The sequence below is a fragment of the Microtus oregoni genome, unplaced genomic scaffold, assembly GCF_018167655.1.
Source record: "Microtus oregoni isolate MIOR12 unplaced genomic scaffold, Mior012 000020F_ref0000438, whole genome shotgun sequence".
Lineage (NCBI taxonomy): Eukaryota > Metazoa > Chordata > Mammalia > Rodentia > Cricetidae > Microtus > Microtus oregoni.
The window spans coordinates 3698757-3724936 of NW_024543079.1; positions in this window are offsets into that span (position 1 = coordinate 3698757).

Sequence of the window (26180 nt, forward strand, 5' to 3'; positions counted from 1 at the left end):
TCATGACATCCCTTCGACAGTCACCAGAGCTACACACTGTCACACACTTCCCTTCCCTCCCCTGTGAGCCCATGCAGCATGGGAACTCAGGCAGGTACAGGCCAAGGTGCCGACATAGAACCCGAGCCTGGGAAGTCCAGTGTGGAGCTCATGGGCTGCAGGCAGAGGCCAGCCCTCTGTCAGCCCTCCCTGTCTTCCTGAGCACCTGGGGTCGTGTTTCCTGAGGCTGCCTGGTTCTCATTTCCTGAGTGGCGCCAGGGTGAAGTGTCACTGAAGCACGTCAGCCACCCTTAGTCTCCACAGCCTGGCTCTGCTTGTCTTCATGCTTTGGGGTTTATTTGTTTGTATTTTAAGTTTACATTTATTTACTTTTACTTGTGTGAATGTTTCTCCTGCACATTGTTTGCATGAACTATGTGTGCGCTGGTACACATGGAGGTCAGAAGAGGGCATCGGATCCCCTAGAACTGTAGTTACCGATGGTTCTGAGGTACCATCATGTAAATTTTGGGAATTGAACCAGGGTCTTCTGCAAGCGCAACCAGTGCTCTAAACTGCTAAGCCTTTTCCAGCTCCTCCTCATATTTTAACACAAGGTATCCTGGGTCACACGGTGCCTTCCATTCTGCTCTGACGGGCAGACCTGGGATGAGAGCAAGGCTCTGGGCCAGAGGCCAGAGGCTCAAATCTTGCTGCTGAGGCTCCTTAAGTATTGGGTCTCTGAGCTCTGCCCCAGCCCCTCTGTCCTCCCCACAGTGGTGGGTACGGAAATGACATGCTGTGGGGCTGTTGTTTGGACTCATTGAGGTGATAGTGTCCCAGTCACAGAAACTGGGACCCGCACAGAGTGGATGGATGTTCAGCTCACACGCATGTGCTGTGTCTCTTCAGGCCCAGCTGGGCCCTGAATCTGTCTCCTCTGTCTGAGGGAGAAGGGGTAGGGTTTTACTCCGACTCTTCTATGACAGGCATGTAGAAATGCTTTGCTAAGGGAAGGTGACTCTGAGGCCCACAGGGTGACTCTGAAGGGTAAAGCCTGGTGGCCTCTCCCTTTGCTCTGTGTCATTCTTTAGCTCAGATTTATTTTGCCCACACAGAGGTGTGCCCATCACCAAGGAGTCTGCTGTAACCCAGCTCATTCCTTTCCCATCCCCCTTGAGGCTGGATGCACAGTGTAGGTCATTGTCCTAAGCCTGCAGCCCCACTCCCACCTCAGTGATCCAGGGACCGCACACACAGCGGAACCCAGCTAGATCAGAGAATCGTGTGCAGGTGAGGAGCACGGGTCCCAGCCCCTTTCGTAGCTCAATCTTTGATGGCAGGACAGAGATGTGCCGCCTCTGTGCTTTCTAGATGTCACCCCAACCTCAGCCCAACGTCCCTCCAACTGTATGAGTCCTGGTCTCGTGTCCCACCTCGTGGCCCTGCAAAAGGACGCCCAACATCTCCTAATATCAGAAGACACCATGGATCCAGGTTCCCACTCCCAGGCTTTTCCTGAGGCCGTCTCCTAAAAGCTTCATGGCCAAAGGGCAGAAAGGAAAGCCCAAGTCTTTTGACTCAGGAGCAGCTCCCTGCATCCTGCTTCCTGTGATTTTGTTGAGACAACTATGCCCTGCCAGGGAGCCTGAGAAGCCCTGTTCGTCATCCCCAAGCTCTAGAGGTTCTCTGAAAAAGCAGAGTGGGTGATGTGGCCAGTTCCCAGTGGCCCCATAGCAGGGATCTTGTGGTAGGACTGTGACCTCAATGCAGAGCAGTCACTGAAGAAGGAAGTAGGGTCTGGGTGGCCCTGATGGATGCAGGGGACTAGAAGAAGGACTTAGAAACTGATGTTAAAGCATCAGGACCAGACCACATGGTAAGGACATGGAAAGTACTGGAATGCCACAGAAGCAGAGCACGAAGATGCTCTCCCATGTGCTCAGCACAGGCTGGTTGGGGACTTGGGGACTGGGCTTCCAACTGAAGTCCCTAGACTTCTGGATAGGAGAAAAGCCTAAGGATGCCGCAGTGGAGCAGGGCTCAAGGGGTGCCCCAGTCACCAGTGCAGGAGCCATGGCCCAGTCACTACCTGAGATACCCAAGGAGCCCCACAGGGGAGGCCCTGGGCCTGTGCTCACATTGCAGTCGCTGCTCACGTGAGAAGTTTCTAGATGTCACTGTGGAAATGCAGCCTGGAGTGAAGACATCAGCGAGGTGTCCCCTGATCCCTGGAGGAGGACCAAAAGTCAGGACGGCCAGGCCTAGCAGAGTGCCACTGACTGTTCCAGACCCCATAGGGTGACCCTCATCCCAGGGCACAGGGGGCGCTCTGAAGGACAAATCCTGCTGTTTTTCTGAGAGTGTGGGACAAGATCTATATAGCTCATGACCCTCCCTGAGATTGCAGTATGAGGCAGACCTGGGAGTGGGGGCACAGGCATGTTCCCAGGGAGTATCCAAAACAGAAATCAGCTTGTATGAAGTCCCTGGCTGGAGCCTCCTTGAAAGTTCTGGAAACATTGAGGAGACTGGTGTTTAGGTAGAGTTGAAAGGATCCCATGGGTTGGCAGGGTATTGAGCTTTCACCACAGTGATACAAAGTTTCTCAAGGGTCCTTGTAGGCAGAAGCTGATCATTTGTTTCCCAGCTGCCCAGACCCGAAATAATCACACAGAAACTATATTAATTGCGGTACTGTTTGGCCAATAGCTTAAGTGTATTTCTAGCTAGCTCTTACAACTTAAATTAACTGATTCCTATTATTTTGTATTTTACCACAAGGCTTGTGGTTTACTGGGAAGGTTCCTGAGCAACTGTTTCTTTTGGCAGCTATCTGGTGTCTCTCTGACTCTGCCTTCTTTCTCCCAGCATTCAGTTTAGTTTTCCTACCTAGCTCTATTCTGCCCTGCCACAGGCCAAAGTTACTTCTTTATTAACCATTAATTAATGATAATAAAACCTATTCACAACATGCAGAGGGGAATGCCACATCAGGTCCTGAGCAGAGGAAGGTCATAGCTAACTGAGTCTACATCTTCTCACTGACTGTGTGTTGGGGTGAAGGTGAAGCTGGGAGGACAGTGAAGAGTCTGGAATATTCCAGCCAAATTACAACAGAGACTGGATTGGGATTGTAGCTGGAGAAGTGGTAAGGAGTGGGCCAGATGGTGACAAGCAAAGCAGGAGGAGAGGGTGCTCAGAGGAGGAAAGACCCCACCTTGGAAGCCCCCTTTACAGAGCGAAGATTTTCCCAGAATTCCCTAGCACAGCATCCAGGAGGGCACAGGTATCCAGCTCCCCTGCAACTTGTTTCCTCTTCTAAAGAAGCAGAGAAGGACAACAACACCCACCCCCCAGATTGTGGGGCAGCATGAGGGCACATGTGTACACAAGACACCGGGAGACTCTGGCAAGTGCTGGTGTTTGAAAGGGTCTCAGACCTTCAGCAACAGGAGGCCCCCAGAGCCGTGGACCCATGGGCAGGCAGATGCGGGCTCTTTCTTCATCCTCTCTGTCCCAGAGCTGTCCCTGGGGCTCAATCCAAGGCAGCTTTATGGTAAATCAGAGGCTTGCCTGTTGAAGCTGAGAAGCAGTAAATCTGGACCTCCGCCAAACAGTCTTCTGGGAGTCATAAGGTCGGAGGAGGGAGGGGTGACTGGGGGCAGCTGCAAACCCATGTCTGACGGGGCAGTGGTGAGACCCACTGGGCAGTGCCATGCCTGGAGCAGTTGGGGAGTACCGCTGTTTGCCCCTTCCACTCCAGGCAAAGTTTGAGGGGAAGAGTCCCTTCCAGGTGACTTGTGCACCCCAGAATGGAAACACTGCAGACCTCCTTGGATGGGCATTCACAGTCCAGATTCCTGGGTCAGCTGTGGGATGGATTAAATGAGATATTATGTACGAAAGCCTGTCAAGTCAGGTAATGGTCGTTCTTAGACTTAGTTAAAATGCCGAGGCGAATCTCTTCTTAGCAAATCCATCCTCAGAGACCCACAGATCCACTCACCTCTCGGGTGGTTCCTGAGCAGTGCTATGACCAGGCATGGTCCAAGGTCAGAGAAAGCAATTCTGAGCAAGACCGAGGAGACCTATCCTTCTAGATGAACGACACTTTCAGACCTAATCATTGAAGCAATCAAACAAGAAAACGCCAAGCGGTGAAGACCAGAGCTGTGATTGCTCCGGAGTCACAAGAGGGCCTAAGAAGGGAGGGGACTGCAGGCTGTGAACAACACGGTACTCAGAAGCCTCCCTGCGGGGCTGGCATGGGGATGAACTCAGCAGGATCTAGACATGGGGCTATCAGTGAAGGGATAAACACGGTTGTGGGGTGAAGGAGTGAGGGCTTTGAGGGGGATCCAGCCCATGCAGCCAGAGCCCCAGCAGTAGGCTGTCACTGGGAGGACTCGGAGAGAAGCTGAGAGTCCCAGTCTTGGGAAGGTGGGCAGGCAGACGTGGGCTCACCATCCCCTCTGACCTAGTGCTGTCCCTGGGGCTCAATCCCAGGCAGTTTTATGGTGAAGCAGAGGCTGGCCTGTTGAAGCCAAGACGTAGTTAATCTGGATCTCGGCCAAATGGCCTTCTGGGAGCCATAAGGCAGGAGGAGGGAGGGACTGGCCGAGGGCAGCAGCAAATTCAAGTCCATAAGGCCAGGCGGGGAGCCCTGGAAACCGTCTGTCCCTGGCCAGGGAAAGTGGTGCAGCTGGTAAGGACACTGGTCCCTGACCAGGACCAGATGGTGAGGGGCCAGAAGGGTTGGAGGGGCCAGAGAAGCCTGAGGAATAAAGTGGGAAGCCTTTTGAGTTGAAGGCCATTGCATGAAGTCGGTTCTGCCCCTCCGGAGAGCCATGGGGCCTTGAAAGGGAGACTGGTTCTACGAGAATGCAAGGGAGGCTGGGGAGCCATGTTCTGAGGCCTGGGGTCTGGGAAACCTTGCTCTCTAAGTCAGGATGAACATGAGGATGTGACTGCAGGAGGTGGGCAGGTTGTGGGACTGTGGCTTCTCCATGTCTCTGGACCTCAGAGGAAAATGGTAAAATTTAAACTATGGCTTGTGGCCATTCTTCCAACTGCTTCATTAGGTGAGTGCCTACAGCACATCTGCCCTGCAGCCCCGCCAAGGGGAATGAGCATTTACTACAGGGCTCTGCAGTAGCCATGCTTCAGTCTGGGAGGGAACTGGGCTCTGAGGTTCAGGGTTGGGAACAACTTCTGCTGATGAGGAGGAGAGCTGGGATTTGAACCAGGGCACATTCTGGCCTGATACCATATACTCCACCTCCACACTTGACTTCTTCCTTGTGAGGGTGGGTGGCTACTAAGGGCTCCATTTGACAAATGGGTTAACTGAGCCTTCCCCCGCCCCCAGGACCCTGATGCTGCATGGATTTCTCCTTTGGAGTTTCATTCCTCTGTACTCTAGAGATGTCTGTGCTGCTTCCCCTGGGGCCCCTGGAAAGGGACTGGACGAGGACAGGATTCTCTGGGGGTTACCTGGAGAAGTCTCAGGTGGTAACAGTGTTGTGTGTCACCTGATCATCTACCTGTCTATCCATCCACTACTTCAGACATCTATTACCTGTCCACCATCTATCTATTTATTGTTTATTAGCATATATTTCCCCATACCTATTATTTTGGGGCTTAGGCTCCTTTGGAGCCAGCATGGCCACCAGAATGCCCTTAGAGACAATGGCCAAAGATGAGGTTTCACAGGCAGGTCAGGGCTGCATACAGATTGGTGACTCATTAAAATCCTCCAAACCCCAAGATGGATGAGGCTCCCAACTCTACCTTCTTTTTCCCACTCAGACCAAGAGTCTTCTAAGACCTTGGGAAGCCCAGCCCTCAGAGCTGCTGAGATGGCAGCAGATTTGGTTGGGGGTGAACTGGTTTGCCGACAGCTGGCTGAGGGTTGGGGTGACGTGGGAAGAAGTCCAGCCTAGAAGCCCATCTGACACCTGTTATATGCCCCACTCACCCTGATTTATCCTGTCACCTGCCAGGAAGGTCAAGACAGCCTTGTCAATGTGGACTGCATAGGTAAGCAGTAAGGAGGCACTGGAGAGGCCTCCCTGGGAAAGAGCCAGCCTGGCTTGGGGACCCCATGATTCAAATGTGGGGCAGATAGCCCCGAGTACAGGCTCTGGCTGACTGCAGAGCTGATATTCCACAACAGTGATTCTCACCTTGTGGGTCGTGACCCCTTTGGGGTCAAATGACCCTTTCATGGGATCATTTGGTATCCTGCATATCAGATATTTACATTATAATTCAGAACAGTAGCAAAATTACAGTTAAGAAGTAGCAACAGAATAATCTTATGGCTGGGGTCACCACAACATAAGGAACAGTATTAAAGGGTTGTAGCATTAGGAAAGTTAGGAACCAAGGTTCTGGATGGAAGATGGAACACAGCTTCAGACAGTGGCATCTATGAGAAAGGACCACAGGCCCCAGCGTGGCAGAGAGGGGCATCTAATAGCTAAGCAGGTTAGCGGATGTCTCATAATGGAGGTGACATTTGCCCGCGACTTCTGGGCAGAGAGAGGAGGCAATCCAAAATCTACACGTGGTAGCTGTCCAGAGAGCAGCCAAGAGACCACATGACTGAGGCAGGACAAACCAGGGGGCAGGTATGGTGAGAGAGGGGCTGGCAGGCGTGACCCTACAGCACTCTGTAGGCTGTAGGGAAGCCTAGTTGGGGAGAAGGACAAGCATGCTAGGCCATGGAACAGAGCATGCAGAGGACACGTTTTGAGTTTAATTAAACTGTCCGGGGAAATCCCCAACTTGCATTTAGTAAGGTGAAGTTGAGTTCTGTCTTCCCTTGGCTGGGGTGGATCCTTCTTGCTCTGGTGCAATTGGTGGAGGGTCCCAGCCAGGATCATCTAAGGCAGAGCCTTCTGGATGTCAGCTGTGCTAACACTTAGAGGAGCTTTCTACAACCAAGACTGGGCATGTCGCTAAGCACCTTGGCTAAACGCCTCTGACACACCTGACATGTGGGCACAGACTCTAAGGCTGCCACTGTGGGAAAGCTGGACATTGCTCTGGCTGTGGGAGTGCCACCTTCTGGGGGAACAGACGCTGGACAAGTGTGAGGAACAGCATCACACAAGGCTCGAGTTAGTCAGCTATGGCAGCAGCCAGAGTGAAGGGGTGACATTGCTGGTACTGAGTGTAGACAGGAGTCAGCCAGGAGGCTCTTGAGAAGGTGTGGCTGACAAGCAGTGGATGTGATGGGAATGCAAGGCCATGGAAAATTCTGGTGCATCCTGGGGCAGGTGGACCATGGTCATGAGGACCTGACTGACAAGTAGTAAATATTGCTTGACTCTTGAAACTTCTTCCCAACCAATCAATCTCACACACCACTAATGGTCCATATCAACAGGGATCCAGTAATTTCCTCAGAAAGACCATCTGGCACAAAGTACCCTAAAGTAGTCAAAGAATGTGCATGGGAACCAATATGTATGAGCAATCTAAAAGAAATAAAGCAAGCAATAGTTTCTTATGGGCTACATTCACCTTTTGTCATGGAAATGGTGAAAATGTGAGCTTCAAGCACTAAGGCAACCCTACACAATTGGCTTCAATTAATCTCAACAGTCCTAGAAAATGGACCTCAGCTGCTCTGGAAGTGTTATTTGAGAGAAGAGGGAAAAATTTAGAGCAACAGGGGAAAGCAAAAGGATTTGAGACTTCCCAAGATCAAATTCTTGGTGAGGGTTATTACTCTGATTCTCAGGAACAGACTCACTATAATGAACACACTTGTCCCTATGGAGTACAGAAGCTTTAAATGCTTGGGAAAAAATTTAGGAAACAGGAAAGAGGATTGAGGCATATATTGGGGTTAAACAGGGCCAGAGAGAGCCCTTTACTGACTTCTTACAAAGAGTAACTAAGGCTGTACAACGAGGAGTGACAGACCCTGAAGCTAGACTTGTACTAATTGAATCTTTGGCTTTTGAAAATGCCAACTTAGAATGTAAGAAGATCCTTGGGCCTTTAAAGGTCAGATCAGCACCCATACATGAATGGATCTTGCATATAATGAATGTTAAAACATTTGGCAATAGTACTGAATCTTGGGTAGGAAAAGCAATTTTCAAAGGAATAAGGAGACACCAAAATGCCAAATGTTTTAATTTTGGAAGAATAGGACATTTAAGAATTGACTGTAGACAAGGAATTTCTAGGAATAATATCTCCTCTGGGAATGGAAAGAATAGGATGACTCAGCCTTCTGGTATATGTAGGAGGTATGGCAAAGCCACCATTGGACTAATGAATGTAGGTTGACAAGAGACAGACAAGGCAACCCAATGCCACCAGAAACTCCTTGGGAGGCCTCTCGCAGGCCCTGTTGTCAAACAAGGCCCAGTCACTTCCAGTCACTGTGGAGAACATGTCTCACCAGGAAAATTAAGCAATCCAGTGCCTACTGTAAAAAAAAAAAAAAAAACAACATACTGTTCTGGATGATGGAATAGACTTGGAGGGTGAGTAAAAAATTCCAGTAGGAAATAGGAAATGCATATTTTGGCAGACTTCTATAAATGATCAAAGATCAAAGCTAAGAGTATGTATAAATGATATTGTAATTGAGAGATTACTAGACACAGGTGCAGATGTACTATCATTACTCCAAAATCTTGGCATCCAGGTTGTCCTCTTCAAGAGGATGTGAGACACAATTGCTCCTGGCAGCACCAATCTATTACTGAGAGAGTGTTGAGCACCAAAGACACTTCACTTGGAGTTTCTCTTCTTGGCACAACTGGCTTTTGGGCAAGAAACTGCCCATGCCTCAACCACTGACAAAGTACACGATGTCTGGACTGGACAAGCAGGATACCAGAAAAAAGACTGTCAAATCTTGCCAAGACATGGTAAGGTGGTTTTGAAAAATTTCCTGCCTCTGAAAATAGACTGTCAGTTACTCTAGGCCTTAGCCAAAGTTGGTTGCTTCAACATTGCAAGTGAGACTTTGGGTGTTTGCTCAGGCAGCCAGTTGTCTCTGTCATCTATGCGCATTTTGGAAGCTGCTTGATTGCACTTCCTGCCTACTCAAGTAATATTATCTCCTATGACACAACACCTAACAGGAACAACATGAGGCAGGAAGAATTGATTATTTGGGCTCACAGTTTTGGAGGCACAGCACATAATGTCAGGGAGGGCACTGTGTCTAGGGTGACACAGTCCATTGTGGAAGGACCAAGAGGTGGCCATTTCTCACATCTTAGTGGGTCAGGAGGCAGAAAGTAGGAATGGAAACAAATCTAGGACATAACTTCACAATCTGCCCCTTGTGACCTAATTCCTTCAGCTAGGCCAATAGTCTTAAAGGTCTCACAGCTAGAGACAATGTGTTCAGATACATGAGCCTGTGGGAATGTTTCATATTCAAGGCATAACAATAAATTTTGATTGAGAGAGAGAGAGAGAGAGAGAGAGAGAGAGAGAGAGATCATAAAACAAAGCCAGAATAATGGTTGAGGGAACCAAAACCTATGAGAAGAAAGTGCAGGTGGTAATTCTATAGCGCTGTTACCCACAAGGCGCCATCTCAGTTACTTTTATATTCCTGTCAGAAAACACACTGACAAGAGCAGCCCAAGGAAGGAGGAGTTTATCTCGGCTCACAGTTTGAGATGCAGTCGTCACATGGGAAATTTGAGCAGAGTGCAGAGCAACCAGTCACATGACATTGGCAGTCACAAGCAAGATGGCTGCATGTCTTGTGCTCAGCTAGTTTTCTGTTCTTTACACAGCTGCATCCGTGACCCAAGCCTAGGGAATGGCGCTGCCCACTGCCCACTTTTAGTGTGAGTCTTCCCATCTCAGCTAATACAATCAATACAGTCCCCCAAGGCATTCTCAGAGGCTCACTAATCCCCAACAGGTGTACCTGGAGGTGTGTCTTCTAGGTGATTCCACATCCAGTCACATTGAAAATTAACATCGACTGTCACTATGACCCAGAATGGAGAAGTGACCTCTCGTTCCTTTTCTTTCTTTTTTTTTTTATTTTTCAAAACAGAGTTTCTCTATGCAACAGTCCTAGCTATCCTGGATCTTGCTTCAGGTTGGCCTCAAACTCACAGAGATTCACCTGCCTCTGCCTCCCAAGTGCTGGGATTAAAAGCGTGCACCACCACTACCTGGCATGACCTCTCATTTTATGACTATTAGCCAAGGCTGAGAAATTGATTAAAATATATTAGCCTTAAATTTGGACTTTCCCCTCAACAGACTTGATACTGAAAGAAAACTGATCTGGGGGAAAGCCTGTCTCGGTGGAGTCTAGCATAGTGTGTCCTGACCCCCAATTCACTCTTCACACACACCCCAGAAGCTCTTAGCATCTCCTTCAGTTCCCCAGGAGAAGCTGGAGCTGGAAGAGCTAAGACAATAGGATGCTGGGGTACTCCCAGTGCCCCCTTTTCTTCCTTTAGTCACACAGCTCAGACCCGTTCTGCTCGTGTTCCCATAGATGCAGGGGTTTTACTTCATCGAAGTAAAGGAGTCTGTTGTTTTATTCATATGTTTGGAAGCTTGACCAAACCTCACAGGTTCTGTGAGGACTCCTGTTTCAGTTTGGTTTTGATTATGGTGATAAAACACCATGGCCAAAGGTAACTTGGAGAAGACAGGGTTTGTTTCAGCTTGCCATTCTCAGGTCATGGCCCCCACTGAAGGAAGTCAGGGCAGGAACCTCGAGGCAGTAACTGAAGCAGAAGCTATGGAGGAACACTGCTTACTGGCTTGCTCCCCATGGCTTGCTCAGCCTGATTTCTTATCACCCGTGAAAGGGGGTGGGGCCACTCACAGTGATGTGGGCCCTCTCTCCCATCAATCATCAGTCAAGACAATGTCCCATGGGCTTGCTTATAGTCCAATCTGATGGGGGTGTTTTCTCGGTTGAGGTTCCCTCTTCTTAGATGACATTAACCTGTGTTAAACTGACACAAAAACTGCCTAGCCCAACTCTCAGCTTTAGGATTCTGGAGCCTGGAGCTGGGGAGACAATTCAGCAAGCATAAGTGCTTGCCACACAAGCATGACTACCTAGGTTGAACACTCAGCTCCCACATAGTGATGGAGGAAGGTCATTGGCTAATAAAGGAACTGCCCTGGCCCATTTTATTGGTTAGAAGATAGGTGGGAGGTGGAAACAGAACAGAACGCTGGGAGGAAGAGGAAGTGAGCTCAGTCTCGACAGCTCTCCTCTCGGGAGCAGACACCTGAGAGAGACGCCATGCGCCCAGCTCCCAGGCAGACGCATGCCATCCGACCCAGGATGGACATAGGCTAGAATCTTCCCGGTAAGACTGGTGCTACAGTTTATTAGAAATGGGTTGATCGGGATATCAGAATTAGCCAGTAAGGGCTAAAGTTAAAGGGCCAAGCAGTGATTAAATGAATACAGTTTGCGTGTTGTTATTTCGGAGCATAAGCTAGTCGAGCAGGCAGCCAGGGTGCTGGGAATGCAGCCCCGCCGCCCCATTACTACAACATAGAAAGCCAAACACCAGTGGTGGGGAAGAAATGGGTGGATCCCTGGGGCTCAATGGTGAGCCAGCATTGCCTAGTCAGTGATCCCAGATCCCAGTGAGAGACCCTGTCATAAAAATCAAGGCAGACATCTCCTGAGAAACATCTTCACTGTACACACACACACACACTCGTATACACATGCATATAAAAAAGAATTTTCCATGCAGCTTCACCTATGTGAGCCAATTAAATCCCTGATTTGATTACTCTAATTTGAATTGGATTTTTTTATCCTTGAGCCAATGAAGCTTGACTAAAATAAGATCCTCTTTTTCATAAACCTCCACCCCAACCAGACTACCATCAGGTTAACATACTCTTGCAATCAGCAAATACGAACCACTGAACTTGCAAAGGACCCCACTTTCAGGCATTTGGTGAGCAGCTGTTCTTCCCTTTGGATCCAAGGAAGCAGGTTGTCCTTCCTCACACATCGAGGTCTTGATCTCAGGCCCTTTCTCGTTGTCACTTGCATGTTCTCCACGTCAGGGCCTATCTGCTGTCCTCACCAACATCGGTGCTGAGTCAGAGCTAGGGAGAGGCTTGGTCAGAAAATCGCATGTTTTGAGTTCCATCCCCAGAATCCACATAAGAAAACCAAATGTGGGGTGGGCACTTGCTATCCCAGTGCTGGGGACACAGAGACAGGTGGGTACCTGGGGCTTGGTGGCCCCAGTCAGCCTAATTATATCAGTGAGCTCCAGGCTAGTGAGGGAACCTTGTCTCAAAAGGGGGAGCAATGAGACATAGCACCTGAGGAGGGACAACCAAGGATGTCCTCAGGCTTCTACAGACAGCAGAACACAGGTATATTCACACTCACACACACACGCGCACACCCACACACAAAGTATGGGAGAGAGGAAGAATTCTAACATCCCTTGGCCTAGTCTGAGGCCTATCATCAGCAACTCTGCCCTTGGCCGCATGCACACTGGCTTCTTGTCTGAAGATGTGAGTCTGTTGCTCATGACTGTGGCTGGCTCATCCAAAGACAATATTTTCCTTCGGGCCTAAGAGCCCCTCTCTCTCTGCGCTCCCAAGCAAGCATGGTTCCAGGAGCTTGACAGCGCTGTAGGTGTGGAGCTGGCCGCCAGACAATCCAAATCTTTCTACCCCTTTCTTCACCATCAACAGGGCCTTTGAAGATCTGTGGAGTTTGTAAAGGAAAAGATGAACTTACGTATGAGACACACAGGAGGGATTTTCCACAGGGCTCTCTAGTCAACTCAGTCTGTTTTCTAATGGGCCAGAGATTACGAGACTGTGTTCCTACATGGGGATGTCCTCAGCACAGAGGCCTAATTATTTACTCCAGGCAGGAAGGTCAAGGTTCAGAGAGGGTCTGGAAATGGGAGAGAAACAAATGGAAAGAGGCTGATAATGCAATACAAGGTTCCCATGTGTGGTCGTATGAAAGAAAATGGCCCCCAAAGGGAGTGGCACTCTTAGGAGAGGAGGTATGGCCTTTTTAGAGGAAGTGTGTCACTGTGGGGGCAGGCTTTGGGGGTCTCTTTTGCTCAAGCTTCCCTTAGGGTGTCTATCAGTTGACTTCCTGTTGTCTGCAAGCCGAGATGTAGCCAACACCACATGGGCCTGAACACCACCTTGGTGATAATGGACTGAACTGAAACTGTAAGCAAACTGCCCCAATTAAATGTTTCCTCTATAAGAGTTTCTGTGGTCATGGTGTCTCTTCACAAGGACAACAGCAAAGAAAACAACCTAACGAAGACATTGTGTTAGCTTTAATTGACAACTTGACTGGATTTAGAATCACCTCCCAAGGGAGTCTCATTGAAGGATTGTCTAGATCAGGTATCAGGTTGGCTTGTGGCCCCCTTCTCCTCTCCTCTGTGTGTGTGTGTGGGGGGGGGTTACTTGATCATGCTAATGAGCTAGGGAGATCTACCTACCATGGGCAGCACCATTCCCTAGGCAGAGGATTCTGAACAGGATAAGAGTAGAGGCATTGAGCTGAGCACAGCATGCACGTTAATCAATTAACTGCTTGATGCCTATAGGGACTTGTGACCAATTCCTTCAAGTTTCTGCCACCTTGACTACCCCAGAACAATAGACTTTAATCTGAAATTGTAAGCCAAATAAACCCTTTCTCTCTGTGTTATTTTCATTAAGGTGTTTTATCTGGACAAAAACAAATGAAACTAAGAATGGTATTTGAGAAAAAAGGAGAAAAGATCTTTGGGGATACTCTACCCCCAACCCAGGGGTTCACATGAATGCCAGAAGGTGGTCGTCTATCACTGCATGCCTTTGATAAAACTTGATTTGTTTGTTTGTTGCTTGCTTGTTTGTTCAAGACAGGGTCTCTCTGTGTAACTGTCCTGGCTATCCTAGATCTTGCTCTGTAGACCAGGCTGGCCTTGAACAGAGATCCACCTGCCTCTGCCTCCTGAGTGCTGGGATTAAAGGTGTGCACCACCACCCAGCTAAAGCTTGATTTATCAGCTAGCCTCAGTAAGAGACCTATGGCAGGAATAGAGGACAATACGCACTTTCTATTGTAAGAATTACGTGAGAGGGTTCAGTGGGTCAAGGGTGCTAGCCACCAATCCTAAAGGCCTGAGTTCAATCCCTAGAACCCAAATGGGAGAAACAAAGAACTGACTCCTGCAAGTTGTCCTTTGACCTCCACACGCACACTGTGACATGTGCAAACCCATACACATCATCAATCTATAAATAAATAAGAATTTGTAAAAAAAATATATTTTAAACTTAAGTAACTGTGGCCCTTTTTGAATATCTTACCACTACACCCACATCTTTGTCAGGTGATGAGGTGATGTGTCACAATGCCTGTGTGATAAGAAAAGTGAACTGAGTGACATAGATCTTGCAATGTGGTATTAGGATGCTACACAAGACTCGACTGCATGCAAGTCCTACAATACTGCAACACCCTGATAACTAAGATGGATACAAGATGATTAACAGGTGGGTACCATATACACTGTGGATACACTGGATAAAGCAATGATTCATTTTCTGGTGAGATGAATATGGCAAGAGTGATCTCTAGCACTAATCAGGACTTACAACGTAAAACGTTTGCATCTTCTATTTCTAGAATTTTCCACTTAATTTTTAAAACCACAGCCAACCACAAGTTACTGAAGCTGCAGAAAACAGAACAATAAATATAGGAGAACCACTGGGTAGCACTTTCCTAAACTCTGTGTGACATTCTAGTGGATTGGGGAACCTAGGAAGGTCATAGCAATAGCTGAATTTGTAGCTGGTTGCCTGGAAGCATGGATGACCAGGGAAGTCTCAAACCTTCACTGTAGATGAAGTAGAAATATTTTCATACACTCTGTGTCCTGAACCTCTGTTGTTGCTAATTCAGGAATCAGCTCAGAATAGCCTTGCAGTATCTCATGCCACCTCCCTTGCTTTCGAGTGAACACAAAGACTTAGGAATCAACCCTGCTTGTAGATCCCATGTGCGGGAAAGGAAAGGGCGGGCTGCAAGCACAATGTCCATTCAAGTCAGGTTTCTGTTGCTGTGAAGAACACCATGACCAAAAGCTACTTGTGGGGGAAAGGGTTAATTCATCTTCAACTTCCAGGCCATACTCCATCACCATGGAAAGCCAGGGCAGGAGATCAAGGCAAGAACCTGGAGGCAGGAAGTGATGCAGAAGTCATGGAGGAATGCTGCTTACTGGTTTGCCTGCCATAGCTTGCTCAGTCTGCTTTCTTAATTAGCCTAGGACCACCATCCCAGGGGAGGCATTGCTCACAGTGAGCTGGGCCCTCTACATCAAACATTAATCAAGAAAATGCCCCCCACAGACTGGTCTACTGGCTTATCTGATGGAGGTATTTTCTCAATTGAGGTACCCTCTTCCCAAATGACCCTAATTTGTATCAAGTTGACAGAAAGTTAACCAACATTGTGTCCAGGCTTACCTGGCTATAAGGACAAAGAAAGGGCCCACCTCTTCTTGAGTGGTGGGTGAGATGTGACAAGTTTGTGCCTCTCACTGGGACATGGCAAGAAGCCTGTGTGTCTTTCACAGCCTGTCCAAGGTAGGTAAGTGACAACTGATTTCATGGGACCCAGGGTACCTGTTAAGGTGACCGACGCCTCTTGGATCACACACTCTGCTCCAGTGCCTCAGGACATGCTGGTGTATTAGATCTTGTCTTGTTGCTGCCCCAGAATGCCAGACAAAGGCAACTTTAAAAGGAAAGGCTGATTTGGGCTCACAGTTCCCAGGAATACAGTCCATCATGGTGGAAAAGGCACACTGGCAGGAACAGGAAGTGGCTGGTCACATTGTATCCACAGTCAGGAAGCAGAGGGAATAAGTGTTTGTGCTTGGCTCATTTTCTCCTCTCTCTGCAGTCCCGTGAGACCCCAGTCCATGAGATTACACCATCCTCATTCAAAATACGCCTTCCCACCCAGTTAACCTACTCCAGGCACTCCCTCACCGACATGCCTATGGGCTTGTTTCCATGGTGATCTTATCCCTTCAGGTTGACAACCAGGATTAGCTTCACGTGGGGTTATAAAGATGAGGCAGTAAGGCCCATCCAGTTTATCAGGGCAGTAAAAGCTACAGTGATTTGTAGGTCAGTCTGTAGACCTCACTCACTCCTCCTCCCCTCCCTTGCACCCTGTCTTTCTCTCATCTGAGCGTGACAGTGAAGGACAGCCAGGGACGTGTGTTGTAAGCCATGTGGCTTGAGCTGGCCATCTCACAGACATAAGAAACAGTCCTATTAAGGTTTCATTCTCGTGTCCCACACACTGTCCAGATTCTCGCAGCTCCTCCTAGCACAGACAGGCTGACCAAGATCCTAGGACCTCTGCCTGGAAATTCTTCGGACAGGCCTCCTTCCCTTCCCCAGATGCCAAGGTCATTAGCAGACACTTTTTCCCATTTAGCAGCCAAATGGCAGGTCTGTTGGGACAGTACCCAGACCCGTTTGTTTTTATGGGCTGGAAACCCGCTTGGCCTTGGCCTCCAGTAAGTTCGGTTTCCAAAGATCGGCTCGTAAATGGGTTAACTGTTTTCTCCTGGCCAGGCTGAAGCTGGCAGTGCAGGGCGATGATGACATGAGCACTCATCTTCCCCAGGAACGAAAGTGATTTGTTCTGATGCAGGCGGCCGTGGGGTGGACCAGGCCAGCGCTGGCCCGGGAGACCCTAGACAAAGCCAGAGCCATAGCAAGGGCTCAGCCTGGGTCTGGCAGAGACAGACCATGAGAAATACCCTGTCTTCTCTCCCACTACCACCAGGCAGCCCCCAGCCTATCATTCAGGTCTGGGCCTGAGCCTTGGAGGTTGCTCTGGGCCAGGCCTGAGAGAAGCTGGTATTTTCTGTATCTATGTGTATAGACTCTAAGAGCCACAGAAGCATCTGTCTGCAAAGGGGTCTGGGAAGTGAACGGAGAGGAGCCTGCTATAGTGGGGTGTACCAGGGTTTGTTACAAAGGCTGGTGGGCTGAGCAGAGCCTATCTCTTGGGACAATGATGGGAAGTAGGGCAGTCTCTATTAAATTATTGTCATTGCTACTTCTTCTCACACCCACCCACTTGGAAAGGCCTCCACACTGGCTGGGGCAGCACTCCACCACACGGAGAACACCTTGACCATCTAGACAGCACTCTACCACACGGAGAACACCTTGACCATCTAGACAGCTTTCCTCCAAACGGAGAACACCTTGACCATCTAGACAGCACTCTACCACACGGAGAACACCTTGACTATATAGACAGCACTCCATCACATGAAGAACACCTTAACCATCTAGACAGTACTCTACCACATGGAGGACACCTTGACCATCTAGACAGCACTCCACCACACAGAAAACACCTTGGCCACCTAGACAGCACTCCATCACACGGAGAACACCTTGACCACCTAGACAGCACTCCACAACATGGAGAACACCTTGGCAATCTAGACAACACTCCATCACATGGAAAACACCTTGCTTCAGCTTCTGACTCTCTTATCTGCACCCTCCAAGGGCATAGACCCCCACTGGGAAGGGCCCAGAACCCTGCCTGCCCAGGCTCAGCACGGTGCTTGCAGGGACTGGAGAGTGGAGCGGCCTCAACTGTGGGCCTCTCTTCCTCCGTGCTGTCTCTCTTCCTCCGTGCTGTGCACCCTCCTCTCTCTTCAGTCCTCGCTCTCCTTGTTCCTGCCCCACCCCCTCCCCCTCCAGGGCCTCACATTCTCCCTCCCTTTCCATTTCTTCACACATTCTAGACTTCAATCATTCCAAACTGTACTAAAATCACCCTGTGTCATCCTCCTGCTGCAGCTCTCGGGAAGATGGTCTCCTAGGTCCTCCATGGACTCCAAAACTCAAGGATAATACTGGACCTTTTGGATACTGTGTTTTTCTTTATAAACAGACTTGTGACAATGCAAACATGAGGCACAGTAAGAGAATAAGAACGACCAGGCAGAGTGACACTGTAGCAATACACAGCCACAAATGTGTGGGCATCTTCACTCTTGCACAAGCACTGCGGAACTGAGAGAACCCACCCAATAGCCAAGACAGCCACCGCATGACTCATGAGAGGGTCGTGCACACAACGTGGATAAGCTGGCCAAAGGATGAGTGCATACTGAGAGGATGGAATCCTGCTGGAACCTTCTCATCACGCTGTTTGGAACAGAGAGAAACCCACAGTATGCGAGTATTTACTTTTGGAATTACATTTAGCATTTTCAGATCACAGTTGGTTACAGATAGCTGAAACTCCAAACGCCAGACCACAGATACGGGTAGGCGGAGTGTTCCCACCCCCATCTCACACCCCTTTGCTGAAGAACAAGATTTGTTTTGGTACAAGAGTAATTAGCACACACTCAGTAAACACCTTATGTCACAAATGCACCAAGCTCCTCACTATTAGATATACAGATGGCTTCTGGGTACAAAATATTTACAAATCACATTTCAGTGGCATATGGCCCAAGAGATGAAAGCAACATAGACGGGGAGGTTGGCTTTTCTCCCAACATGGGCCCCTCCCTACAATTAGTGCCCATATTAAAAGGAGGTCCAGAGCAGGTCCTCCCCAGAGACAGACACTCTATTGGAGCTCACGGAGGGGAAAGAAGCTTTTGGAAGGCTGGAAATCAATGAAAAAGCAGAAGAGAGGTGGGTGTGCCTGGAGAGACCGAGTACCCTAACCTTCAAATATACAGCATTCCACACCCCTTGAATCTTCTTATCCCTGCATTTGGGAAGTGTAGGTGACAGGATCAGGAGTTCAAGGCCAGCCTGAACAACAGCAGACCCTTGTCTCAAAGCAAACAAACAATAAAATACACTGTTGTAACGTGAGCGGATTTACGTGTTGTGGCTGCCAGGACAATTTGCCATTGCTCTACCCTTAAAAGGAACATGGACTGACACTTGCCTCAGTGTGGACAAACCTTTGAAATAAGTTAAAGAAATCCCCAAGACCCTCAGGCCACGTTTCCATGATCTCCATTGCAGGTGTGTCCATGGTGACGAGAGCGGCTGCTAACAGAGATGAGGCATGTTTGGGGGATAATGAAGATGTCCTGGCTCCGACAGTAGTGATGCCTGCCCAACTCCACACTTCGCTAAGTTCTCTCTGGCTGCACACTGGCGTGCACCCTGAGGCTGAAGACAGGATTGCTTTTTAAAAGGATGGCATTAATGGGGTGTGGAATAAATGGCACTAGAGTGGTTATGGAAAGGGCCATCACAAGCCCTGACAGGCATTGTTTGCATTGTCCCTGTGCATCCTCAGTTGGGCAGAGGCATGCAGAGGGTGACAGCTGTCCTGGGCAAAGTGCCAAGCACAGACCCGCTTTCCAGCTGGCTACAGAGCATTGTGGCTGTTTGACACCGTTGGTCTTCACCTTCTGATGATCTGAAGAGGCTCCGACCCCTTTTCAGGGTGATAACCACCGCATCTCCCAACGCGGCCAGGAGAGAGCAGCGTCCCTAATAGAAACAAGCACAGTCGGCACACCCAAAGCCCCAGAGACTCTGGAAAGGGCTTGCGTTTTCTTCTTCTAAAAGAGAACAGGACCAGCACTTGCCGGCACTTAAGGGCTTGGACAAGCAACTGGAAGCTTTCTCGACATGACCGGAGCCCTGAGGATGACTGTGACTAGCTGCACTGACTTCACCGCATCAGTGGCGACTTCGGAACCTCAGTGTAGTTATGTCCTCAAGTCTGTGTCGCCTGGAGGCACGGGCCTCTGAGTGCTTCGCACACTCAGCTACAAGCAGGTCACCAGGCCCAGGCAAGCACACACACATTCCCCAGTCTGTCCCTGTCCCCACACCACATCAGCCTGCACGCCTCACGGAGGGGAAGCCATGCTGGCTCTTTGGAGACACATGATATGACCAGCCGTCAAGGCAGCTGACTCCTTCATCAGGTACTAAAACGACTGATGCTCATTATCAGTGTGGAGGAGACGCCTGCCACACTCACCAAGGAATGCGGCATCCAGATGCGCCAGGCTCCCTGGGCCGTTTATAGCATGCTTGTCTCTCCCACCACCCTGAGAGCCCAGGGTTCGGGGTGCCCCAGGAACAGATGCTGGCACAGCTTCGCGAAGTACCCTCTCTGCCCTAGGATCAGACCCAGGAGTGGCTTTAGGAAACACCTGTGTCAGCCACGTTTCAAAGGCTTTGCGGCATTAGCCCATTAGCTATCATGACACCCCGTGGAGTGAATGTCATCACCCACACGCCACATCCCGGGACACAGAGGTTCGGGGAAGTTAGTTATATAACCCATGATGACACAATTGGAAAGAGGGATGGCGAGCAGGTGACTTCCAGCTTAGCTTCCTCCGTCATCTGAATCCCAGCCTCCAGGTAGCTAGGAGACACGCCTTGTGGAAGCTATCTCCACTCTTGCCAGCGGAGGCTCATATTGCATAGCGCAGCCCCCTCTGCCCCCTCTGCCAAAGGTGAGGCAGACCTGAGAGAGAGCTTGGATGCTCCCAAGGTGACTAATGCCAATAAAGACCTGGAGCGAGCAGAGTCTCATACGCCACTGTAGCCTCTTCGTTCTGAGCTGGCTCTGTGAGCGCAGTTTGTCTAAGGATGCTGAAGGTTTGGAAATCTTTGGGCCACATTTCGTGGTATGTCCTCTGCTGCCCCATAGTCCAGTGTATGAGTGAGTGACGATGCCCTGGGGTCAACCCTAGGTATGGACTGTGTTGTGGGGAAAGGTGGGTACTGAACAGGTGGGAGTAAAATAGGCCAGAGGAGAGTCCCTGGACCCCGGCCACCCTTTCTTCATTCCACAGAAGGACTCGAAGGCCTGGGCCGCCAGGATCTTTATTGTATGGCCATCTGTCTCTGGTGCCTGAGGGTGGCAGTGGAGGGCTTCCTGGAGGAGGTTTCCAGGAGCTTGTTCTAGAAGCATTTGACTTGAGGAGAGATGGAATCTGTGAGACAGGCATTCTATGTGCTTAGAGGGGATTGAGGATGAGAGGAGGGTGGACCTGCAGCGCACATCTGACCCGCAGGAAGCCCAGGCGGGTGTGATACATCGCCATCACAGGTGGCTTCAACAGCGGACTAGGAACTTAGCTGCAGAATGGGTCCTGCACCCCCAGCCCCGGCAGAAGCCAGGCTCTAACTCATCCCCAGAGTACGGCACCACAGTGCCTGAAGCCCACCTCTCCTGAAGGAGGTTTTACCATGGTAAGGAATCTAAGGAAGGCTGTTGCGAGCTGCCAGTGTGTGGTCTCTGTAAAGGAAGCCAGAAGGGTGGGTCTGTACATAGAAACACAAAACTGGAGACAGCCGCTGACCACATGGGCTCTGTGTAGGCATCACCATGTAGCCGTGGATTCTGTTAGCCGGGAGTACATGGCATTCTTGCCCAGCATGCCTGCCTTGATGCTGAGGGCTGCTCGTTAGGGTGGAACTCACAGCAGATGTGTAACAGGATGTGTGCAAGGGGGTGGGGATGGGGTGGCCCAGCTCTCCCTCTGATGCATTTGGTTTTGCACAGCCTCGTCGCACAGAGCCTAGGGGTCATCTGGAACCACTTGTGAACTCCCATCCCTGCCTCCAAGCAGAAGAGGCTGCCGCTGCTTTCAGCCATGGTTCAGACCTGGATGAAACTGGAAAGAGTTGTGTCATCGTCCCCACCCCCACCCCCAATCCCCAGTCCAGGGTCTTGGTGCAGTCCCACCAAGCAGTCACTGTGTTGGCCCCCACCAAGGGATCTGCACGCTGAATTCACGCAGGGACACACCCAGCCAGCCAGCTCTTCCAAGGAACAGGACAAGTTGCTCAGACATTAGCCACGGGACTTTACTTACTTTGGAAATCACAGAGATGTGGGGTCTGGGCTCTGAGTGGATGAAAGGGCAACTGCTAATGGTGGAATGGCAGGAGGGTGGGAGGAGCCAAGGACCCTGCATGTCTCACTGGTGCCTGCCTCCCCCATCTGCTCACTGTTCTCAGGGACAGTGGAGGTCTAATTAGGAGAAGTAGAGGGAAGAAAGCAAAGACACTTCAGGGTAGGGGGGCAGTTAGGCTTCTGGCATGCAGAATCAACCGGGCACAATCAGAGTACTTTGCTAAGGCTAGGAAGAGCCAGTGTTTCAAAGGAACAGAGCCTGTTGGGACAGTGACAAGAACTGCCCAGAGTGAGGGACAAGGGAAATAAATGATCCCTGGGAATCTCTAGGGCCTCTAAGGTGGCCATCTGCATGGAGAGGCATGGAGCCTCTGTCCAGCAAGCAGGTATGACTGTAGAGTCTGAGGCAGCGCAGTCCTCGGGTTGAGGCTCAGTTCTGAGCCTGGCAATGCTGCCCCACGACTGTGACAGCCAGCACCTCTGAGGGCAGTGTCAGGGTGCTGCTCCACACTGTTGGGATAGACCTCGAGCTTTCGTCACACCAGGAACAAGGTCATTTTATTTAGCCACAATGGGTACCCATAAGCTGAGAAGCCAAGCTGCCTCTAACAAGGTGGCACTCACAGTGATAGGGACAGGTGGGCCTGGCAGCCTCAGTGGGTACCACCCATCTCAGGGAGTCATTGACGGTAGCTGAGTTAAGGCAACCATGGCCTCTTCATGATGCTGGCACTTCAGGCCTTAAGCGATCTACACAATTTAGAAGGTACCTGGCCAAACCAGCCTGGACTGCCTCCTGTGTATCCTTGGCATATACCAGACACCTGGGATCTTCCCTTGTAATGGTCCCAGGGACCCCAGGGGGCAGGGCACAATGCCCCATCAGGGTTTGTGGGACTCTTCCCTCTTCTATTCCCCTCTGCTCTCTGATTAGTGCCAGACCAAACATCTACCTCCTTTTGCAGTTCTGAGCTACCAGCTTGACAGTGTGGTCTGTGAGCCCTTTGGTCAGTCAAGCAGGGACTGATGGATGTGCAGTGCCTACCACACACACACAAACACGCTCATGTACTCACAAGCAAATTCTTCCAAACATTCTTTTACCTGTGTGCTCACAGGTGCCCTTGTAAAACCACACATACCCATCCACATGCTTACAAACCATATCTACACATACACACATGCACACACACACGCACACACACACCCCTCTAGACCAAGCCACCTATTGTATCCTTGCCAAAGACAACATCATTCCAGCCCACAAAATCCAATCCAGCGCACCCCACCTTCCTGCCTCCTCCATGGGCATGCCTGTGAATGCACCCACTTGTCATGCAATTTCTATAAACACAATCTCGTCCCAGTCACACTTTCTGAACACAAACACATGCTTGTTCATCTGTTTCCACTCATCCTACATCCCCGCTGCTGGAGACTGGCTGCGGGGCTGCTGCAGGTGGCCCGGGTGGCACGGATGGAATGTGGGTACTGCAGAGCTGGGGAGCCTGCCAGGGTAGAACAGAGGGGAGCCAAGCCTTGAAGGATGAAAAGGAATTCGTTTATGGAAAGTCATGAGGATCCATGATATTCATTCATTCACTCATTCGTTCCTTCACGTGGCTGGAGGCACTGCCTTCATTTGCTTGTCTATGAATGACCCCACTCCCCTGGAGAGGGTGAGCTCTCAGGAAGGGTTTGGTGTTTATTGTCCCTTTGTCTTCAGAGACTTGAGCTGGGTCTGAGATCCATCTCCACATGGAGGCTCTTGATAATAACTGTGGGGTCCACAAAGGCCTCTGTTACCCATCCCCCACTTCCCCAGGGCTCTCTGTTGGAAGCAGCTTGGCTCACATCAGATGAGATGAACATGTCAAAACTCATTAGTGACTTTTCCTGTTGCTGAACACCTGACAAGAAACAATTTGAGGAAGTTATTCTGGTTTGCAGGTCAAGAGGATTGCAGTGATATTTCATTTGTATTTTAATAAATAAAGCTTGTCTGAAGATCAGAGAGTAAAACAGCCCCACTGATCAGCCTTACAAACCAGGCAGTGGTGACACACACCTTTAATCCCAGCAGCCACACTAGTTGCCATAGAAACGGGCCCGTGCATGACTTTAATCCCAGTGGTGCACACCTTTAATCCCAGCGTTAGAAAGGAATATAAAATGGGAGGAGACGGCTCACAGACACAGTCTCATTCTGAGATTTCTGAAGGCAGGATCGCCATTTGGGACTGAGGTAAATGTTAAGAGCCAGTGGCCAGTTGTTTTGCTTTTCTGACCTTCAGGTAAGCTTTATTTATTAAAATACAAATGAAATACCACTACAGAGGATCATCCCACCAGGGAAGGGAAGGCACCTAGCAGGAGCGAGAGGCTGGCTGGTCACATTGCATCCATTTTAGGAAGCAGAGAGTAAACAGGAAGTGGAGCTAGACTTTACGCTCTTAAGGTCTGTCCCAGAGCCTTCCTCCATCAAGGCTCCACCTCCTGAAGGTTCTATGGCCTTCCTAAACATCACTACTAATTGAGGATCAAGTGTTTAAACACATGGGCCAATGGGACACACTTCACCTTCAAACCCCAACATCACAGAATCAAATCTTTTGACTCTTCATGAGCAGAGTCGAAATGAGTGTCTCGTTCATCTAGACAGAGTAGCTGTATGAGGCAGAATCCAGGCTGCAAATGCTGGAGATTTCAGAGCTATGAAAAGTAGAGAGAGGAGGAAAGAGGGGGGAGGAAGAGGGGACCAAAGAAGAAAAGGATGGAGGGGGAAGGAGGGAAGGAGACAGCTAAATAGAGATGCAGAACATTCCCCAGACTTAAGTGACCTGGGCCATCAGACCTCCCCAAATGTCACCTGAGAGTCATTTAGCCCAGAGAGCAGAAGAGGAGTCTAGGGCACAAGGGTAGGGGGTCTCTAATCTCATGGGTTTGTGGACAAATTTTTCTGGTCTGAGGGCCTCCTCTATGCACCAGCTCAGGGGCTGGGCCAGGATAGCGGTTCCCAAAAGGCCCTCTGCGGGTGGTTTCGGGTGGTCGCCAGATGCACAGTTGCTATTTTAGTAACTGTCAGCAGACTGAAGGGATGGGTAGCGAGGTCCTAGCTGCTGTGGACATATATGGGTTGGTGTAGAGAGTTGGTGGGAGGAGACACCATGGGGTGCGTACAGCATTGGTGGTGGAGCAGACATATTGGGGATCTGCTGGTTCTGGAGTTGTTTTTTTAAAATATTTACTTACTTACTTACTTACTTACTTATTATGTATACAATATTCTGTCTGTGTGTATGCCTGCACACCAGACCTCATTACAGGTGGTTGTGAGCCACCATGTGGTTGCCGGGAATTGAACTCAGGACCATTGGAAGAGCAGGCAATGCACTTAACCACTGAGCCATCTCTCCAGTTTTAAAGGCCCAGTTGAAGGCTGATAGACAGGATTGTATGAGAATGACCAAATGGCGCTTTGCTCCTGATCAACCCTTGAAAGAGAAAGGAGGAGCTTTTTGAGGTTGGCCTGGAGTAGGGGCTATCCTCCATCCTCACAGACTGGGTGGTACCAGCCGTTGAAATTAGCAAACATCGGGGCTGGAGAGATGGCTCAGTGGTTAAGAGCATTGCCTGCTCTTCCAAAGGTCCTAAGTTCAATTCCCAGCAACCACATGGTGGCTCACAACCATCCGTAATGGGGTGTGGTGCCCTCTTCTAGCCTGCAGGCATACACACAGATAGAACACTGTATACATAATAAATAAATAAAAAATATATATAAAAAAGAAAGTTTTTAAAAAAAAAGAAGAAGAAATTAGCAAACATCCTACACTGAATTAGGGGGACTCTGAGCCTTTGCGCGGGCTGGTCCCTCCTTCTGAATCCGTCTCTCCTGTATTCTCACTCCCCCTCCTTCATTCCAATCTCCTCTCGCGTGTCAACTACTTAGACGTGCTTTTCTTCATGCCCTGGTGACACACCCCCTGCCATCCTCGTGCTCTGGGATCATCACCATCATTTGTTGATGTGCTAAACATCTGACTCCCCGGAGAAGGGATCGTGTCCAGGCTGCTGGGACCTGGGAATGCCTGCGTTCTGCTGAGTGCACAAATAAACAGCCGTGTTGCGTTCGAGTCATCTTCTGCTCCCGCGCAGACGGTTCTGTTTCGTGTTCAAGCCACATCGAGGTCATTACTCTTTCTCTCTTCCAGGACGGACCCCGGGGCCTTCCTGCTGGAAGCAGAGC